Source organism: Alosa sapidissima, chromosome 24 (assembly GCF_018492685.1).
Source record: "Alosa sapidissima isolate fAloSap1 chromosome 24, fAloSap1.pri, whole genome shotgun sequence".
NCBI lineage: Eukaryota > Metazoa > Chordata > Actinopteri > Clupeiformes > Clupeidae > Alosa > Alosa sapidissima.
Genome location: NC_055980.1, coordinates 25,429,766 through 25,443,811, shown reverse-complemented (window position 1 = coordinate 25,443,811; position 14,046 = coordinate 25,429,766). Strand labels below are relative to the sequence as shown.

General features: G+C 39.6%; 1 long non-coding RNA gene across 1 annotated transcript; it reads left to right on the top strand.

The window, feature by feature from the left end:
* The first annotated feature begins 10,105 nt into the window (after positions 1–10,105).
* Positions 10,106–13,004, top strand: LOC121700323. Its single transcript, XR_006027186.1, has 3 exons — positions 10,106–10,351; positions 11,932–12,017; positions 12,794–13,004. It is a non-coding gene; the product is annotated as an uncharacterized LOC121700323 (long non-coding RNA).
* Positions 13,005–14,046: the final 1,042 nt, after the last annotated feature.

Sequence of the window (14,046 nt, the reverse complement as noted above, 5' to 3'; positions counted from 1 at the left end):
CCAGAGGATTGGGGCACAGTAACTGAAGGCACCATGTGCAGCCTTAGTGTTGATTCTGGGGATTGTGAGGAGACATTTACTTGAGGACCTTAAAGCAACACCAAAGAGATTTTTGTACCTTAAAATAATGTTTCCAAAATTGTTTCAGTGGTTCATCAACTTGTAACAGGGTGAACAGCAATTCTGCATTCGCTTCGCGGCCCTCTATCGGCTATAAACGCACTATGTAAGTTAGCCAGATCGGGTAGCGGATCTGTAGTTCGATGGAACGAGACATAAGAAACTACAAATTTGACTTGCATCTGATGTCGCAATACATCGTACTTTTATAAGTCATGCAAAATATTCTACCTTGTCTGTGGACATCATTATTTGCAAAGCCGGTGCTGGATAAACAAATAGCGTGCGTGCGACAGAGGGAAAGTTCTTTGGTGTTGCTGACGGGAAGTGACGGGTAGGATCATAAAAAGATATCATATCAGAAATATAGGGTGGGGCAATGCCACTTAACAAGAAGAAGTATTTTGAAATCAATTCTTTGTTTAACTGGGAGCCAGTGAAGTGATTTAAGAATTGGGTTGATATGATTAAATTTAGATGTTCTAGTGAGTATTCTAGCAGCTGCATTTTGGATAAGTTGAAGTTTGTTTAGCATCTGTTTTGTTAGACCAGCATAGAGTGCGTTACAGTAATCTAAACGACTGGAGATAAAAGCGTGTATTAATTTTTCACAATCCTGTAAGGACAGGAGGCCACAGACTTTAGAAATATTTCTAAGGTGGTAGAAAGCTGTTTTAGTAATGTTAGATATATGTGTTTGAAAGTTAAGATCTGCATCAAGAGTCACTCCTACAGTACATTGTTTACATCCTCACACGGTTTTACCAAGTGGGAGGTTAGAATTGGGTGAAAGTGATGTTTCATGGCCTTAGGGCCTACAACCAGAATCTCTGTCTTGGCATCATTTAACATTAACAAATTTTGGGCCATCTACTTTTTAATGTTGGAGATGCAGCAAGTGAGGTCATTTAGCGGACTGGGGTCATCAGAGGAGAAATGTAAAGTTGGGTATCATCAGCGTAAGAGTGGTAAGAGATGTTGTGTTGCCGTATGATAGAACCAAGAGGTAACATGTACAAGTTAAAAAGAAAAGGACCAAGAATTGACCCCTGAGGTACCCCATATAAAATGGGCATTACATCAGAAGAGAGGTTATTAATAGAAACAGAAAAAGATCTCCCATTTAAATAGGATGAGATCCAATCAAGAGCTGTACCTTGAAGACCAACTGAGTGCTGAAGACGTTGCAGAAGTATAGAATGATCGACTGTATCAAATGCAGCACTTAGATCAAGGAGAACAAGAATCAACATTTTGTGATTATCAGTCGCAATTCTAAGGTAATTTACAACTCTGACTAGAGCAGTTTCTGTGCTGTGATTTACCCGAAACCCAGATTGATAGGCATCAAATATAGAGTTTTGAGACCAGTATATGCAAAATTGCTTGTAAACAACCTTCTCTAGAATTTTGCTTAAGAAAGGCAAGTTAGAGATAGGCCTGTAACTCTCACAAGCCAGGGGGTCAAGACTAGGTTTTTTTAGTAGAGGCGTAATAATGGCATGTTTAAGGCAACCAGGGAATGTTCCAGATAGTAGGGAGGTATTGACAATTTGAAGTATGTCAGCAGCCAAGCAGCTGAAGACTTGTTTGAACAGCTTAGTAGGTACAGGGTCGAGGGAGCAAGTAGCTGAACCTAACTTTTGGACTACTTCTTCCAGCTCACTCAGATGGCTTGGAGTGAAGCTGTGGAGAGTAGCCTTCCTATCGGGCAGAGGAGGTTGAGGATTGTGAAGTTGTGGAGAGTAGCCTTACTATTGGCGAGGAGGTTGAGGATTGAAACCATCAGTGAAGGATGAAGAGATACTGCTCCTGATAGTTGAAATTTTTTCACTGAAAAACGTAACAAACTGATTGCACTTCTCTTCAGTGTGGAGCTCATAGGGTATCAAACGAGAAGGATTGATTAGAACTATCTGATATAATCTGGGAGAAATACTGTCATCAAGCTTTTTTTATTTCATAGTTGTACATAAGCAATTGACTCTTATAGTTCATGAGGTCAACCTGTGATTTAGTCTTGCGCCATTTGCGTTCATATTTGCGGCAGGTTCTTTTAAAGGTGCTTATTCTCTTAGAAGTCCTCCAGGGTGGCTTTTGTTTTCTTGAGACAGACTTAAGTTGCATTGGTGCGATGTTATCCATAATTTGTGTAACAGAAGCATTAAAATACTTGACTAATTCATCACAGTCTGAGGATGGACCTATACTATCACAAATAAAATCAGAGAAATTCAAATTTGGGTTTGCAACAGATAACTGACTCAGGTCATACTGTGACCCAGCAGCATTAATATAAGCGGGGATAAAATCCTTCGGAGTGTCTTCCCCAATGTTGCGTCTAAGAAATGTTTTTTGGCCAGATGTAAGTTTAGTTGGCCAGGCAACACTGAAGAAAATACAAAGATGATCAGAGATCCCAACATCTAAAGTACCAGTTATGGAGATGTCTAGGCCTTTTGAAATAACAAGGTCTAAAGTGTGACCATTAGTTGTGAGTAGGTACAGAAATGTGTTGTGTAAGCTCAAACATTGACAGCTAAACAGTGAATTGCATTGCATAACAGTCTGCTGTGTTATCAATGTGAATATTAAAATCACCACAAATGAGAATACAATCGTAGTTTGTCACAATAGTAGACAAAAACTCACCAAACTCAGAGATGAAACTTACTCTGTTCTGCGGAGGGTGGTAAATTGTGACCATTAGACAGGAGTTTGGTGGCTTCATTGCAATAGCTAGGTATTCAAAGGTGGAGTAAGTACCAAAAGAAACATCCTTACAGGGTAACACATTGGAAAGAGCTGACACGCTGCCTGCTTTCTGATTGGAGCGAAAGCAATGTGAGAAGGAAAAGTCAGACGGTGATGCTTCAAGAAGTTCATAATTGCCTGAGGCATCCAGCCATGTTTCAGTGAGAAAGATACAGTTCAGCTTGTGGGTTGTGATAATGTCATTTACAATAAATGTCTTCTTAGAGAGCGATCTAACATTAAAGAGTGCCATCTGTAGGCAGGGAGAAGAACTAGAATTTTCTAGGTCACTAAGACAGGGTTGAGGGTTGATAGGGTTCTCAAAGTCTATGACATGAGAGGGAGGGCAAGGATCAGCAGGACCCAAATTATTAGACCTGGGTATATTGACAGACTGCATAGGGTCATGCTGTTGTGATGTTTGTCAAAGTGTGCTTAAAGCAATAAACTCAATAAAATTAATAGTTAACTGCTGGATTCCCTTTTTATTGGGGTGCACACCATCAGGCCTATAGAGACTAGAGTTTGTCCAAAATATATCAAAATTTGGTATGAAGTCATGTCCAGCCGCAGAGCATTGAACTGGGCTGAATGGATTTGGAAAGTATATATATATTTTTTTTTAATGACCTGTATCAACATGGATTGGCTTTAAAAAAAGAAGCGCTCTGCCATCTTTTTTTACATGACCTTTACAACTGGTGCTGGTAAGGCATTAAACTGGGCTGAATGGATTTGGAAAGTATATATATATATATATTTTTAATGACCTGTATGAACATGGATTGGCTTTAAAAAACTTTACAACTGGTGCTGGCAAGGCATAAGCCTATCTCATCTAAAAATGGCGTCTCTTCCGTTTTGCTACGTTAAGACGGATCGGTACTTCCGGTCATGCGGAACACCATTCACGGTGAATGGCAATGGCACAGATGATTTGCACAAGGCGGTATTATGTACCTCTGTGTACCACAGCAGATAAAAACAACCATATTTGAGCTTTCATAATTTTCCCCGCGATGTGGACCGTCGAAGAAAATGGATTCAAGCCATCAGGAGAGGAAGGCCCACTGTTTAACGTCTCTAATAGCACAGTCGTTTCTAGTATGCATTTCCATAGCAGTGACCTGTACAAAACACCTAGTGGTTTTAACAAACCAGAGTTAAACAAGACGCGGTACCTTTTGTTTTTTCATGGGTTTCTGACACAACCCAAGCCAGGAAGTCTGTTTTTGAGAGGACAACTGAGAGACTGGGGTTTGATGATGTTCATGAAGTCCAACAACCTTGTGGAAACGAAGATGTTGCTAGCTCAGCTACGGACCACGACTACGACACACAACCATCCCATTTGATCTGAGTAGATGAACTGGTAAGGAGATAAATAGCCAGGTGTACATTTATATATACATTATGTTTATTGGAGGATTTTACTGGCTCTGTGCACTAGATAATGAGTACTTAAATTGTACCAAAACGTAAGAAATAACATTACAATGTGCAAGTGTTAAGCTTCTTAAAACCATGGGTGTCGGTTGGTTGGTTGGTTGGCTGGGCTGGGCTGGGCTTTTTGAAAAAAGGGTCCTATGTTCCCCGCTGCTTCCAAGTAGACTGCAGCCGCACGGCAAGGCGCGGGTTGTTGTTGCTCCGTGCCCACACTTTGTTTGTGATGAGGGAAGGAGAGGGGGCGCCGCGAACTGAAGTTCTTTGCACAGAGGCGCAGTGCGGAGCCCAGTGTGATATAGTCACGTTTAATTGATTTCATTGATTTCATTGTAACAGTAGCTGCTTGAAATAGCTGCTTGACTTATATGCGGTTTAATGCGCATCGATAATTTCAGAAGATGAAAAGAAGGTTCAACAGATGCTAAGAGAGACGAGTTTAAGTTAATAATGTTAGGCTATGTTAGCATAAACTTAACTTAGGCTACCTATAAAGCATGCTTATGACATCAATAAATAAGGAAAATATTCACATATACACACACTCACATATATACGTTTTATTTAACCAGAAACACACAATCCCTTCAGTCAACACAGTTACAACAGACGTGCAGACCGGTGACAGCTTTTGGTGGAAAACACTTTGTGATGAGGGAAGGAGGGAAGGAAGAGGGGGCGCCGCGAACTGAAGTTCTTTGCACAGAGGCGCAGTGTGGAGCCCAGTGCGATATAGTCACGTTTAATTGATTTAATTGACACTTAAGTCTTGTATGTAATAGTAGCTGGTGTCAGTGGCAATCAGCCTAATGACACAGCCCCACCTGTTTTCCTATGATATTAGGATTGGCTCACTGTCTTGCTGCAACGGCCTGCTGTGTTTAAATCTAGCCGAGTCTGCATGGCTTCAGTCCCAAGCTTGTCATTGTCTTTGCACTTGGCATGTCATTGTTGATTCTTACTGTACAAGAGGTGAAGGAGGTGATCTAAAATAGCCTTTGGTTGAGCTGTCGGAAGAATGGGATTAATTTTAATGGAACAAAGAGATATCAAACTATACTGGGCTGTAGACCCAAAGGGACATTTTTGGATTATTGACGAGTCAGACCAAAGGGGCTTCGGAGCAACACGCAGTCCCTCCTGCAGCGTGCCAGCGAACGGAAAAATGAACAAAACAAACCAATTAAATATCAACTTAAAAAGGCATGTAGTTGTAGCGCGTTTCTTCTGTGAGAGGTGCAGCTCGTGTGTGTTGCTGTCCTCAATTTAGTGCTGAAGCGGACAATGCGAAGTTACCTAGAATGTTAACTTTGAACTCGTTATATTCAGTAAAGAAGCACTACACAAGTAAAACCATTGTAGGCCTATGTTATAAAAAATGTTCTTCATCTATTCTTTTACTCCGCTATACTCAACGTGGAAGTTAGGAAAATCGCCCTTCTGGCTTGTGTCAATATTGCACCGTGCGCGTATGTGTAGGTCTACCTGGTGTATACGGCAAGCAACATTGACAGAAAAATACACTTTGCTTCCGTTTGTGCACGAAATGTGCACTCGCAAGCATATCCCATGCAATTTCCGTGGTCAGATACAAGGCGGGGAACATAGGACCCTTTTCTACAAAAAGGGTCCTACAGTATGTTCCCCGGTCCCATACAAATAGCGGGGAACATAGGTACGCTCCCTGCACAACACAGGTACTCTCATTGTTAATGTAATCAATGCATTCAAACTATTCTATTTACTTTATTAATATTGTGTATCAGGGGTACTATTATTGTTTCTCCGCTTCTACAAGTTTCTCTCTTCATAATGTCACTCTTTTCATGATATTTCTTTCTTCATGTTGTTCCTCTTTTTCTGTTGATCTGAGGGTCATGTCCAGGTCATAAGTCTTCTATCTTTTCGCTCTGTCTGGTTTATGAGTTTCGATAAAAACATATTCTTCCTCTTTCTTCTAATTCTATCTCTTCGCTCTGTCTGGTTTATGAGTTTTGATAAAACCATATTCTTTCAGTGTTAATGTAATCAATGCATTCAAACTATTCTATTTACTTTATGAATATTGTATATCAGGGATACTATTATTGTTTATCCTTTTCCACAAAGTTTCTCTCTTCATAATGTCACTCTTTTCATGATATTTCTTTCTTCATGTTGATCCGAGGGCCATGTTCAAGTCATAGTCTTCTTTCTGATGTTCTGTCTCGTTTATGAGTTTCGATACAAACAGATTCTTCCTCTTTTCTTAGTCCTCTTTTAATGTTCTGTCTCGCGCATAAGTTTCAATACAAACATGTTCTTCCTCTTTTATGAGGGCATGATTGTGCATGCTATGAATTGATGGGTTGGCTGTCAGCACAGGGTGAGGGTGAAGTGCCAGCTGGTCGAAACAAACAACAGAAGAGCGTTTAACACAATACCATAAAAGGACCTGAAGGCCCAGACAGTGGCAATGACACGTAAGAATGTAAAAAGGGGGCGTGGTTTCCACCGTTGTAAAACGTCTCCTGAGCACTAATTGGCTGAGCAGCGTTCTGGTGACGTCCAAGGGAGGGGCAGATTCCAAACGTTTTTTTTGTGTTTACAGATAACAAGGTGTTATACTAGCATATGGTATTCCACTGAAGGTCAGGGAAGACAGATAACAAGGTGTTATACTAGCATATGGTATTCCTCTGAAGGTCAGGGAAGACAGATAACAGGTTGTTATACTGTAGTATATGATAAAGCGTTTTATGTTGAACAGGTTGATTCCAAAAGCGTTTTATGTGTTTATGTGACTTGACTTGACTTGACTTGACTTGACGACAAAGATAGCAAGGTGTTATATCAAACAGATAACAGGTTGCTATACTGTAGGGTATTTATGTGAAAGGTTAGCCTGACGAGCCAGACCCACATCGCAGTGCTCAGTCCGAGGGGCGGGATAATCAGTTGTCTTTCAAATTCCCTCTGCACACAATAGGACAGCGGCAGCGCTATGAGTCCCATGCGTTTCCCACCAGTGGAGCTAGTTGGCTAGTTCAAACGTTTGCCTACTTAATAAAAGCTTAACTCGTGTCACACTGTTCGCCAGCAGCAACATCCATCTTATTTGTCAATCATTATGTTAAGCCCACCTAACGACTCTATACACGATTTCATTGGCCTGATTAAGTTTCGATTTCTGGAGCTCACAAGCCAACGGAGAGTTGCTAGACTAGCCCTGGCAGCAAATGTAATTTGCGGCCGCTAGGGGCGCGTCTAGATTTCTAGGCTAGTGAAAGGTCTCTGTGGGATTGAAAAGAGAAATAGAGTGACTAGCGTGGTCGTAACAAACTAGCTGCGAGTTAAGCACACAGAGTGGAAAAAATAAAAAATAGGACAAGCCCACAGAGGGCTGAAGTAGAGTAATGAACAATTTTTTTTTATCTTAAACTGTTTGTTGACTGTGAGGATACACTGATGCATGTTGTTTTTGTCTGTCTCTGCTGTGTGGATATGAACCCACAATAAGATGCCAAAAGAGTGCGCACATACATTGAGGATTGTGGAGCTTGGAGGAGGAGACAGGGACATCAGCATCCAGGAACTGGGACTAACGTGCCCATCGATACAGTCAGCTGCTGGAGCATTAATTGGGAGCCTGAAAAAATCACATGCATTGGACCTGGAAGTGTTGATAGAGCTACTTAAGGTTTACAGAAGTGACAAGACTGAGCCATGTTCCTTCTCTTATGATTTGCTTTCTGACCCCTTTGCTATAAAATTGAATAGAGAAATAAGAAAGGAAGTGGCAGTTAAAAGTGCAGACATGACATTACAAGTCCCAAAGAGTTATATCATTTTGATGATTGATCTCTTTAACAAGAAATTGTCCGCTAAAAAAATAATACTTCAATATCAATATAATCAATTCATGCCTATTAGTGTGCTTGAGTGTAGGCCTAGCCTGCTCTGTCAGTTCTTGTCTACACCCATTCAGAGCACAAAGTGCAGAGATCTCTGTTATATCAAGTTTAATAGACTTAATAGACTTTTACATAGTACCAGCTGAAGTCTGTAAGGCCTTCCGTAGCTTATGTAAGTGTGATGAAAAGAAAGGGTAAAGGATCAGATAGACAGACAGGTGTGTGTGTGTGTGTGTGTAAGAGAGAAAGAGAGACACTACCAGCATGGATGGATTATGAACTTTCAGGCCCCTGGGCCCAGATGTATTAAGGGCCACCCACTAATTGTTGCCAGGGACATTTTTAAAACTGTATTTGATATTTTTATTTTAATTTATTTGGGGATGGCCAATACTTTAATTCAATCAGATTCATAGCCTATATGTTGATATGATGTGTTGATATTGAGGCAATGATTCCATGCAATGGCTTGGGCCCCCTGACTCCTTGCCTCCCCTGGGTTTGGGCCCGGTAGGCCCATGCAGTAATCCATCCCTGACTACCATTGACAGTTGGCAGTGATAGAATTTAGAATATCGAATAACCTGAAGCACATACTGTAGTGCTCTGTTCTTCATGGTTGGTGATTGTGACGGAACTGTTTTGAGTTTCGTCTTCTTTTTGGGTTTTGGCCACAGAGTCAGAGGAACAGCAGCGATGCAAAATGTTAATTTAATTTTAAGGCTTACCAAATCACAGCAAGCAATTATAGATTAAGGGGAATATACTAAGCAAAAATTAAAATAGTTCTAAATAGCTATGCAAAAAAAAAATTTAGATATGTAATAAACAGTTCTGTTTAACTATCTCAGAGTCACTAGGCCTACACGTCAAACACACAGGACTGGACTAGACTAGCACTGACCAACACTGACAAAAAGGTGAACATATATACAGGTGACCAGCACCATTCTTAATTACAGGTGAACACATAACAAACAATTAACACATTATTAACAAGACAGACTCTGAGACAAAATGATAATATTCCTCTATAAACTAATAACAGATTCAAACAAACATGGCATAATAAACACATTCAAATGAGTACATACAGGGACAAACATACAGAGCGTCTTCATGAGGTGTCCTCTTTCAATGCAGGCAACCAACCAAGAACTATAAGTTATATTTTGAAGTCAATGACTTTTAACAGGTAGACAGTGTAAAGATGCTAGGATGGGGAAAATATGTTCATATTTTTTGTGTGTGTGAGCAGCTGGATTTTGAATAAACTGTTAGCTCTTTAGACAGGTATTATTACAGCCAGCATAATAGCATTGCAATAGCATTGCAATAGTCTATCCTTGAGATGACAAAACATTAATTTCTTGGCATCTGGTAAGGAGAAGGACTTCCTTATCTTTGAAATGTTCCTTAAATGGTAAAATTAAGTTTTGGTGATCTGTTTTATGTGATTACTTAGTGCTAGGTCCTGGTCAATTATAACTCCCAGGTTTTTAACACTTGTGGATGAGGTCAGTGATAGAGATAGATAGATAGATACTTTATTGATCCCCAGGGGAAATTCAAGAAGATCAGTGGAAGATCACTATATGTAGCCTGTGATGTGGATAGGATATCCCTCATCTTTTTGAACCTAAAACCATGACTTCTGTATTATCTGAGTTCAAAAGCAGGAAATTATCCGTCATCCATGTCTTTATAGCTCTTATACATGTGTCAAGTTTGGCTAGCGGGGTTAATTCATCAGGTTTTATGGAGAGGTATAGTTATGTATCATCTGCTAAACAACAGGGGCCCCAGTACTGAGCCTTGAGGCACTCCATATTTTACCATAATCTGGGTAGATGGTTTATTATGGACCTGTACAAATTGTTGACGGTTAGGAAGGTATGATCTAAACCAAGCGAGTGCTGAGTCTTTGATGCCTATCAAATTTTCAAGCCTAAGTATGGTCTATATCTATGCTGTCAAAGGCAGCGATGAGGTCCAGGAGGACCAGTATAGATACAAGGCTAGGTTTTTTGAGGGAGAGCTTAATAACAGATGTCTTAAACGACTGCGGTACATGCCCTGATAGAATTATTTATAATCTACAGCAAAACATTATCCAGGAAGGGGAGACCAGTCTTAAGTAGGTGAGTACAAATAGGGTTTAGTAGACTAGTTGTGGAGGTGACATTGTGGAGGTGAGATCTAATATGTTGTGTATATGTAAATGAATTAAATGAATTAAATGTTGTTTGAGGTCTCATCTGTGATTCAGTGATTTTGCTATCTTTCAGCAATGGAGTTTGTGTATTTGGTGAAACTGATTGGTTATTGATCTTATCTCTAATTGTTTGACATACAATCATAATACTGACATACAATTATACTGTTGAAAATAATAAAATAACTGTTTTGTGAACTTTATTCAACATAGCCAGTGATTTAGGCAATATTTATTGTGTTAATTATAGTGAAATATACAATTTCACAAAAATAGGGTTAAAACAGGTAAAAAAAATGGAGACATCATTTTTCTCCATGTTCAATTACTTCTAAAGAGTCAAGACAGTCCAACCACTCTCCAAAAATTAACATTTCGATCCCACAGAAACCACATAGGTCCCCTGACTAGTAAGAAATCGTGGAAATTATTAGGCCTGTTGGCATATTTTAGTTACATAGAGCTGGTAAGTCCCGCCCATCCGCTAAACCCCCAGTGGACCTCTAGATTGAAAAATCGTCAATGCAAGTGAATGTGAGAAAATAATTATTTTCTGGTCCCGTTTGAATTGTGCCATGAATTTGAACATATGTTGTCTGTGAATTTTTAATATAATTTTTCATGTTACGAGTTTGACAGTATATTATATGATTCTTCGGCTATCAGTTGTGGAAAAGACATAACGAGAAAGACTACATGTCGCCTGTGACGTGAGCTAGCTCTATTCGCTAACATTAACTGAGATGCTAGTTTTTGTAACGGCAGGAATAAACACACATGGTAACAAAAATATTCGAAACATGTCTAGCTTCACTCAACACATTAACACTATGATACAGTGTGATTGTAAAGTTGTATGGTTCACTGTGTTCAAAGTCGATCTTATTACCCTCTACATCTCGACCAACTGATAGTTGTTATGGGAAACTAGTTCGCTGTCGTCTAGCGGAAAGTTGTAGTCCACAAAGTGCTCTCACACAAAGTTTAACCGCATCAAACTTCTACCCGCTCAATTGTAGCAATCTTTACACGAAAATTTATATTAAAAATTCACAGACAACATATGTTCACATTCATGGCAGCATTCAAACGGGACCAGAAAATAATTATTTTCTCACATTCACTTGCATTAACGATTTTTCAATCTAGAGGTCCAGCGGGGATAGCGGAAAGGGCGGGACTTACCAGCTCTATAGAGTGTCCCAGTGACGCCACTTCCGATAGACTTCATGTTTCAGCTCGGAAAAAATGCATGGGTGTCTATGAGAGAAAAGTTGCTATCTTCTGGTCCCAGTCGTTTCATGTCCCTGATAGCAAATATGTTGTTTGTAAATTAAAATGATGTTTTTTCATGCAAAACGTTTGACTGTTTGTTGTGCTGTTGTTCAGATAAAAGCTGCAGCGAAAACAAACATGAAAAAGACTACATTGCGTTGTTGACGTCACATGGTCACTCATTCTTGCAGGGATAAATTTAACAAGATGCCGGTGTGTTTTGTCCCTCAGTGTGCCCATTCCAGCAGGAATGGCTGTTCCTTCTTCCGTTTTCCAGGAAATGCAAGGACCAAGACTCTCTGGCTAAAACGGATCAGGTAAGATATATGTTTTGAGCGAATTTATCAAAAATAATATAGCTGCTGGTCAGCTAGCGGCTAACAATGGGAGTAGCTGCTAAGCTAACTTTAACATTACTGTAAGTTTAGCCTTCATTCTCATCGTTTCAGTACATCCATATCCTTACTACACAGTTGGAAGAAAAAGAGTGAACCTTCTGCTATTGTGTGGATTTCTGCATGGTGTGATCCAGGTGTTTTATGCACGATTGCTCAATGTGACACGTTAGCATGAAAGAGTACGGGAGTACTGTCCCGCTCAAATTGAAGACCTTCAAGTCTGTGCTCCTAGTGGCAATCAAATATTCATTTAGTCATATTTTTATGACCAGGTGATTGGAGAAAACCACACAATTCTAAAGTTCCCCTGTTTCAACTGACTGTAAAGGCAATGATTTCAGAGAAGTGATGAATGTAGTGATAAAAGTTTGTGAGAAAGTAATGATAACATGTATCCCCTCCCCCCCTTAATCCATTCCTGCAATTTTACACAGTGTATATACAAAAACATCAAAATCAAAATCAGACAGATCAGGGAGAGTTTGAAGTCAAAAGGGACTGGCAGCCAGCCTTGCATGAAATTCTTCTAGACTGTCTGTTGCATTGAGGGGTAAGTAAGGCCAATGACACAAATTATTTCTGTTAGTGATTTACTATATAAAAGAGTGTGAATCAGTCTACAAAGAATGAACCAAGAAAATGGATATACTTTCCTTTAACTAATATTATGCTTTGATCCCCTTCTCTTTTCTCAGGAACATTGGAACCCCCCACCCTGGACTGATGTACACAGGATTTTTCAGGTTACGTGTTGTATTAATTCAATCAGCAGTTCTTTTTTCTTAAATATAATTCACCACCCCATGTCTAGAACATTTCACACAATATGAGAGCTGTGTGGTGGTTCCTAGTGCATAATGATGTGTGATTTTTGATTACAGTATTTCATGCATATTATTATTTAACCATCAATCACACCAACAATGCAACAGTGTAGCTTTCAAATTGAGTGTTTTAAGTGTGGTTTGACCAATTTTTAATCAAGGTTTGTTTTCTATATCCTCATATCCTCAGCACCATCGTACCTTCTTCCAGTGTCCTGCTTGCAAATTTGCTCCTTGGATTTGTACACCATTTCAAATAAATTAAGTTTACTGTAATGATCTCCAGCTGTCTTTCTTTAAATAATAATAAAAATGTATGTAGAAAAAGAAACAGACTTTTAACAGAGCACACATGTATTTATTAGCAATGCGCAAAATAACAAGTAATTTACATTGCATAACTATTTTCAAATAAATAGGATACATTACAGCATTGGTTCTCAAACTGGGGTCCGCAGCATGTTGCCATCATACTTAAGATGAGTGTAGAACCCAAACTGGGGTCCAGAGCATGTTGCCATCATACTTAAGATGAGTGTAGAGCCCAAACTGGGGTCCGCAGCATGTTGCCATCATACTTAAGATGAGTGTAGAACGCATTGTGCTCATTTTGCCAAATTTTTGTCGTCATTGTGGCAAATAAAACCACTGGAAGGCACGATGATGCAACTCATGGTGAGGATGATATATTTGCCGTCGTGGCACGAGTCTAAAGGGGATAGAAAAACTATACACACACATAAGGCTCTACAAACATGATAACAGCATTAATGAATAGTTGCCTATGGCATACTCAAAGAAACATGAATAAAGATCTGATTGAACTGTGGTCTTCGCTGTTTATGGCAACTAAAAGCAATGAATAGGATACATCTTCTGGCACACCACTGGAAGGCACCATGACGCAACTCATGGTGAGGATGATATATTCGCGGTCCTGGCACGAGTCTAGAGGGGAAAGCAAAACTATACACACACATAAGGCTCTACAAACATGATATAACACAGCGTTAATGAATAGTTGCCTATGGCATACTCAAAGAAACATGAATAAAGATCTGATTGAACTAGGATCTTTGCTGTTTATTTAAAAGAGAGAACAAAAACAGTAAACAACACAGACA